General features: G+C 34.9%; 1 long non-coding RNA gene across 1 annotated transcript; it reads right to left on the bottom strand.

Annotated features, from left to right (window-relative positions):
• Nucleotides 1-2,968: 2,968 nt before the first annotated feature.
• Nucleotides 2,969-3,989, bottom strand: LOC127972794 (uncharacterized). Its single transcript, XR_008157153.1, has 2 exons — nucleotides 3,722-3,989; nucleotides 2,969-3,512 (listed from the first exon to the last, which is right to left on the bottom strand). It is a non-coding gene; the product is annotated as an uncharacterized LOC127972794 (long non-coding RNA).
• Between the last annotated feature and the right edge of the window lie 2,131 nt (nucleotides 3,990-6,120).

The following is a 6,120-nucleotide window of genomic DNA, read 5'->3' as shown; positions in this document are numbered from 1 at the left end:
TATATATATATATATATATATATATATATATATATATAGATAGATAGATAGATAGATAGATAGATAGATAGATAGATAGAGCCATTAATTTTATTAATGCACTTTGAATCAAAATTTATACATAATTTATGCACACTTTGCTTTTATTGTTTCAACACACCCTGGTGTGTATTTCTGTGCTACTTTTAAGCTTTTATTTATTTCTGAGCTACATTACTTCATAGCAGACAAGCATTTGAAACATTACATCAAAGTTTGAGACATGCAGATTTTATTTTCTAAAATATACATTTCCCTTATACCAATGAACCTAAAATACTTAACCTAAAAAACTGTCATGTCCGTATTATCAGTCAACTCATCTAAAACAGAAAACCTACATCTTATCTAATATGTAATCTCATTGTAACACTATTCAAAGCTTCATTTAAAACCTTTGGACTCTAAGTAATACATGATAACCTTCAGTGCAACATTAAGGAAGCTGTGTTCAAGGTGACAGTAAACAATCCGCTCCTAGATGACTGATGCTAAGGTCATGTTTCAGAGGGAGCTACAGTTAGTCCCTATCATCCTCATTAAGACGGGGAACCTGTTCCTCATGCAGTCAAGACAACTGATGACAACACTACACACACCACACATTTGCATCACCCAAATAAGAGGAAGGCTGTTTATCAGCTGTCAGTCTTTCACAGTCTCCTGGGCTCCACATGGCAATTACACAAATAAAGAATTCACCTAAAACTGGCTGTTAATCGAAAATTAAATTTGAGTTTGAAATTCAAATTCAGACATGTTGATGAAGGAGAATTTATCTGAGCTGATATATGTTTATTTGGCCTATTTATTTATTTAGCTGATGATTGTTCTCAAATGTCTAAAATAATATATACAGAAATACAGATGAAAAAATATTAAAATTATATATATATATATATATATATATATATATATATATATATATATATATATATATATATATATATATTGTATCTGCTTATTTTTTGTCAGTGTGCTGCACAAATTAAGGGTTAATAAGAAAGGCTATTTATTTTTAGCTAAAAGAATGTTTTCAAATGCCTAAACTATAAAAGTACACATAAAAACAATAAAATAAAATAAAACTAAATAATTTTAGTTTTTATAATTGCTTTTTGTTGTTGTTGTTTTTGGTCAGTATGTGTGGCAAAAATCAATAATTTCAAGAATACAAGAAGAATAAAGAAACTGATAAAGTGAGCAATTAGTCATAAAACAATACAGCACAAAAAATGCACAGACATGTGAAAGTCTTGGTCTTCTGAAAATGGCGGCATCCATGAATCCCTGGCTGAAATGAGTAAAGAATTCCACAGCCAGGCGGCATCTGGTGAGAGCGCCCTGTCACCCATGTGTCATATGACTGCATCTGTACGGAGGAGGGTGCTATTTCCAGGGCTTTATCATAAGTCTAGAGCTAATTGTTTTATCCAAGAGCTTTCTTTATCATATTTAGAAATACTACACTACTGCAGACCATCTCTGGTGGGGTGCATGTAGGAAAAAACGATCAAATCCTTTAAAATATCTGGGTTACAGATTACTGAATACCCACATCCACTCTGAGCTCCATCCCCCATTTCATCCCAGCAGATGTAACATGCTGTTGCTTTAGAGAGCTTGTGGGGAAAAAAACACAGCCAATGCAGACGCATTCTGTCACAGTAAACAAGCACTCAGCCGGAGATACAAAACATATTGATTAGCAATAAGACACCGCAATAAAGAGGAATGAGGGGAACATGTATTTTGTGGGTGTTTTGACATTGATAAATGGATTCATCTTACAACATTATTGCTTTCAGTGGTCGAATGTCTTAATGGTTATTTAACGCATCACTATTCCTTATATTTCCTCCATACAGTTAAAATCACATACCATGATGTTTTTCTTTTTTCAAAAACTGGAAAAAAAAACTGCCACAAAAAAACAGAGAGACATTGTTTCCTGTGTCTCCATGTTAATATTGTTTTGCTGCATGGACATGTCTCACATTCTGTCTGTTATCACATGCATGATGCTGTCTGCATCTGTCAGTGACCGTATCTCCGTCTCTCTGTGGATTAGAAGGCAGAGCAGGGAGGACAAGATTGAGATTAGGGGACAGACAGACAGATAAACAGCAGTCTTTGAATTAAAGTTTGACTCCGAGAGCTTGCCGCGTGAGATTGAAAGGGGGTTGGAGGGGTAAAACAAGAAAAACTGCTCTTTGAGGAAAAAAAGTGAAATCTAAATAAAGCTGAACCACCTATATTCAAAAATATTGAGCTGCATTGAGCACTCAATTTATCATTTTGTGATCAGTCCTAAAAAAAATCCTGTTTAATCTCAGCACAAAATTGCACAATAATTGCAGTGGCCACCATGTGAGAGCAAATAAAAGGAAGCAGCAGCAGCATTTTTAGTTGCCTAAATGAAAAAGAAATATGCAGTAGTGCACTCTCTTCCTTTCCACAGAGCACTGGTCCATGTAATGGTTGTCTACTGGAATTGAACTTGGAACTTGTAATTGAACTTGGATTGAAGCTGATGAAACATCTTTCTGAGAAAAAAAAAAGCTTTCAGTAAATGAAAACTCATAAGACAGTTGTGAAAATTTCCAGTAACCCTTTACGGCAGTACACAAGATCCATCCTGGAGGTGGAAGACAGGTTTAGGAATCAGGGAGTGGAGACAGATTTGTTTTAGGTAAATGTAAGGTGGGAAGGAAGAACAGGATCTGGATCCAACCTCACCCTCTGTAAGGACCATCTCAATATTTCTTAACTTAAGAAACTTTATACAGCTCGTGCCATTACAAAGACCTCACAGCCTAATTTTCATCCACCTTAAATTCAATATGGCATCTAACCACATTAAGGAGTAGATATTGAGCTCATGTTCTTGGCTAAATTATTAGATCAACATTGACAAAGTATACACATGTTAATTATATATCGTTTAATAGATGTAATAATGGATGATTAATAAATGTGTAACAATTGGGGAAAGTAAACACAGCTCTAGCTTAAAATGTTCTTTAGTAGTAGTTCAACAGGGACACAATTAATTAATAATTATGGATTCCCATAATCTTTTTGCCAATGAACTTCCAAGATTTTTCCATGGTTTTTCCAGTTAGTCCTAATAAGTATTTTAAACATCATTTTAAAGAGACTGCTGGGGAGGATTTACATTTGTATGACTGGTACACAAATTTAGTAATTTCCACGTCTTTGGAAACTGTGATTTGTTTGGAAGTCTTTTTTTAAGGGATAAAAAGTTCCCATAGTGGTTCCAACACTGAGATCCATAAAGTTCACGTGTTTTTCTGTTAGTGGTCATGAAATTCTGTTAGCAGTGAGGGAGAGCTGTTCTTCACTCCTGCTTCTTCTCCAGCAGCGCGTTGTAGATCCCGGTGGAGTGTAAACAACCGCCGCAAGGACGATAATCACGACGATGATCATCAAACTCAATCCCACCGTCAGACCTGTGGAGGCATAAACTCATTAAATATTTTAAAATGAGTTTGCATGATTTCATTAAGTAAATATGCGTTCTTAGAACGTTGATTCTGGTTAGAACGCTAATGACAGGCGAGCAGTCACGAGGATGACAAATTACATCTTAGAGCGTCTGTGATAGTTAAATTTTTTTATGTTATTATGACGAAAAAACACGATGTCTGCTTTTGTTTACCTATATGTTGTTGTCCAATGACGGTCGCAAGTCGGTCCATGATTTTGCAGGAGATTTTATTTGATCATCCAGTTCGATGGACTGTCCCTTTGACTGTCCTGAAGAAGCCACGCAAAAGTCCCTCCTGTTGGAAGTCACGTGATTGTTAAAGTCTAAAGATTCAACAAGAAACGATCAAATCAAACAAAATTACAAAACGAAATTGCCAGATGTGCATTTTATATTTATTTGTACTTTTCTGTATCTACTTGTCATTATTTCTGTAAAGTTATCAGGAGAAGCAAGTAGGGGTAACTGCAGACATAGCCGATAGATGGCAGCACTGTGTGACGTCTGAGGTTGATTGCCTTTTCTTGCATAGAGACACGCACTAGATGGATTTTAAATTTACTGTCTTTGGGTCATAGTAGGCTAAATTATTATACTTTTTTTTGTTTTTGTTTTGTTATACGTATCCAACTGGAACGAGGAAGTGTGAAAACATCTCCCTAAATTGTCAGCTAATTTCATGGAGACTTTTTATAATGCAAGTTCTCCACTATGACATCAACTTCAGTCGGTGAAAATATATCTCACACGCCAGAACGAAAAAAACTAGGGAAAGTCTAATGAATTAGCATGTATGAAATTAATAAACATGAGAAGGTAATGAAAAGTGATAATAGCATATGTGTTTGTGCCTATCAAACTAACTCCACCAGATGGCGCCACTTCCTAGACGATGACAGAGCAACAGTTGTGAAACTGTTTACAAGTAAACTATCGAAATGTTTATTCTAAAAAAAATGTATACAAGATATTATCTTAATCAGTTTATGTTCCAATGTATTTAGATTATTTGCATGTTTATATGGTAACGTTTGGCATCAGAGATACTGCCATCATCTCCCCCTCACCTTTTAGTTTGTAGCCTATATGTGTCTTTACTCTCAGCACTTAAGGCTATGAAGAAGGTGGGTGGAAGTTAAAGTTCTCAGCCTTATGGAAACAATTATACTAACAGTGTATTGAGAATCAGAGAAAGGAGAAGATGGAAAGGGTGTGCGTGTGTGTATTTGTTGAGATAAGAAGGCATTCTATGCGCACAAAATGAGTTCATTAGGCAGTAGGCTGCAATGAAGAAACCCAGTTGCTTTTGATAAAAAGGCTGCAACTGGGGAGGAATGAAAGGTTTCATTTCCTGTCTTCGCAAGGCAACATATCACCCAGATCAGCAAGTGGCAGGGCAAAGCTGGGAGGCTGGGTGACAGACAGGAGAACAGAGGAAGAGGAGGAGAGAAATACCAGAATTCAAGGAGCTATTACAAACAGGTAGAGAAGAAAAAATATTATATGCAGAATATGCATTATATGTTCACAGGTGGGGTTCAATAACAGAAAATCGTGCACGTTTATATATATGAAGAACTCAGAAATAAAACATATAAAGTAGGATATATGGATTGTAATGAGTTACAATAATTAAACCACACATTTGAGATTAAATGTGCACTATTAATTTTCAGCCCACTATATGGAATCTGATTTTGAGAATGAAACCTAGGCTACATGTTGCTCTGACATTCTTAGATCGTGTTTATTCGTCACACCTTTATAACCGCTTTGGCTCAGGTTAGAACTGCCTGTGAAGTTTATGAGGTATGATGTGATCTCTCCATTACATTTTCCAAGGCAACATAGCTTTCATATTCTGCCAGCTTTTGTAAAGATCACTAAAATACAAAATAAAACAAGAACTTAACTAGTTTAGAATGCAACTATTAAAATCAGCATGATGTAGGCCTAACATGCGAGTGCTGCCATTCGTTAAGATGGGTGTTGTAAATTTCCACTAAATAATTACAGCACTTTGTCTTGAGTTGATCATTTTTGTGCTTCAGAGAAGTATTTACAGTGATTTTATATATGTACTTGAATTAATTTGTTGTGGTAATTCTATAGTTGCTGTGGTAGTTATAACAACTATATGATCAAATTACTTTACCTAATACTGTACTAAGTTTTCTTCAACTATAGGGACTATTTTACTACAATACACTACAGTTTCCTCTAGTAAAACCTAAGGTATACTACAGCATTTATTAAAGTTTATCAGTTCACTATAGTTAATACTACAGTATGCTGTAACATACATTAACAAAGTGCTGTAAATACTACAATATACACGGTATAATACACTTTACTATAGTATGGTTCAAAACACTAGTATTTACTATAAATTACAATAGTATTTTGTCATGCATTACATATTTAGACAGAATTTTGAGCAGGCACAAAGCAGCCTTGGCTGTGTAGAGAGACCTATATTTCTGTATTTTTCTGTCTGTAAATCTAAATGTATAAATAAATAATACATTTACTTGCAGGTAAAACTTCTTGCATAATTTCAGTTAAACATA

Source organism: Carassius gibelio, chromosome B15 (assembly GCF_023724105.1).
Source record: "Carassius gibelio isolate Cgi1373 ecotype wild population from Czech Republic chromosome B15, carGib1.2-hapl.c, whole genome shotgun sequence".
Taxonomy (NCBI): Eukaryota; Metazoa; Chordata; class Actinopteri; order Cypriniformes; family Cyprinidae; genus Carassius; species Carassius gibelio.
The sequence above is the reverse complement of the archived record's forward strand: the minus strand, read 5'-3'. Positions and strand labels throughout refer to the sequence as shown.